This window comes from Schistocerca piceifrons, chromosome 6 (genome assembly GCF_021461385.2).
Source record: "Schistocerca piceifrons isolate TAMUIC-IGC-003096 chromosome 6, iqSchPice1.1, whole genome shotgun sequence".
Classification (NCBI taxonomy): Eukaryota; Metazoa; Arthropoda; class Insecta; order Orthoptera; family Acrididae; genus Schistocerca; species Schistocerca piceifrons.
In genome coordinates this window covers 413,490,005-413,491,560 of record NC_060143.1, presented here as the reverse complement: position 1 = coordinate 413,491,560, position 1,556 = coordinate 413,490,005, and the positions used below count along the sequence as shown (strand labels likewise).

The 1,556-nt window shown below is 48.7% G+C and overlaps 1 non-coding gene across 1 annotated transcript; it reads right to left on the bottom strand.

The window, feature by feature from the left end:
• Nucleotides 1-250: 250 nt before the first annotated feature.
• Nucleotides 251-325, bottom strand: Trnap-cgg. Its single transcript has one exon. It is a non-coding gene; the product is annotated as a tRNA-Pro (tRNA).
• Nucleotides 326-1,556: the final 1,231 nt, after the last annotated feature.

The following is a 1,556-nucleotide window of genomic DNA, read 5'->3' as shown; positions in this document are numbered from 1 at the left end:
GCTTATCGGAAATTAAAACCTCTATAAGGAATCCAGTAGAATTGGAGGAAGTAGCAGAGGCTGTTACCTCCGCCATAGTGACCTCATATCAGGACAACTGCACAATCACCAAGAAGTGCACAAATAGGAATGTGCCTTGGTGGAATAACAACTTTGAAATGCAAAGAAAACAGGTACAGAGACTAGAATGAGATTTTCACTCTGCAGCGGAGTGTGCGCTGATATGAAACTTCTTGGCAGATTAAAACTGTGTGCCCGACCGAGACTCGAACTCGGGACCTTTGCCTTCCGCGGGCAAGTGCTCTACCAACTGAGCTACCGAAACACGACTCACGCCCGGTACTCACAGCTTTACTTCTGCCAGTACCTCGTCTCCTACCTTCCAAACTTTACAGAAGCGCTCCTGCGAACCTTGCAGAACTAGCACTCCTGAAAGAAAGGATATTGCGGAGACATGGCTTAGCCACAGCCTTGGGGATGTTTCCAGAATGAGATTTTCACTCTGCAGCGGAGTGTGCGCTGATACGAAACTTCCTGGCAGATTAAAACTGTGTGCCCGACCGAGGCTCGAACTCGGGACCTTTTCCTTCTGCGGGCAAGTGCTCTACCAAGGTCCCGGGTCCCGAGTTCGAGTCTCGGTCGGGCACACGGTTTTAATCTGCCTGGAAGTTTCATATCAGTGCACACTCCGCTGCAGAGAGAAAATCTCATTCTGGAAACATCCCCAAGGCTGTGGCTAAGCCATGTCTCCGCAATATCCTTTCTTTCAGGAGTGCTAGTTCTGCAAGGTTCGCAGGAGAGCTTCTGTAAAGTTTGGAAGGTAGGAGACGAGGTATTGGCAGAAGTAAAGCTGTGAGTACCGGGCGGGAGTCGTGCTTCGGTAGCTCAGTTGGTAGAGCACTTGCCTGCGAAAGGCAAAGGTCCCAAGTTCGAGTCTCGGTCGGGCACACAGTTTTAATCCGCCAGAAAGTTTCAGGTACAGAGACTGTTTAATATTGCGAGACGCAAAGGACAATGGGCTAAATATCGTGAGGCCCTTGTCAACTACGATCTTGCAATCATACAAGCAAAGGAGGCATCATGGAAGGCATTCTGTGTGGAAGTGGAGAGCACGGTTGCACGAACCTGACTGCACAAGATTCTCACTAGAGTACCAACCAATCCAGGAGGTACGTTGAGGAAGGAGGATGGGGAATACACAAAGACAGCACATGAGATGCTGGAACTGCTCCTCAAAATTCACTTTCCCAGAGAGACAATGGTTCTCAGGCACACGAAGAGAGGACGGAATTGGCCAAGGACTGTGTGAACTTTAATAAAATCCAATGGGCGGTGGGAACATTCCATCCGTTCAAGTCACCTAGCGCAGATAGAATTTATCCAGCTCTCCTGCAACAGGCAGGAGAGAAGCTCATAAGAGTCCTATGCAGGCTTATTCGTGGTCCCGGCGAGATCTTTTGAGGTCTTTTTTTTGGGTGGTTGCATTATTACCTTAATTTTTCTTAACTGTCAGTGCGTGTGTTACATTTGGATCCGTTTTTTATGTGTGGTGGCTT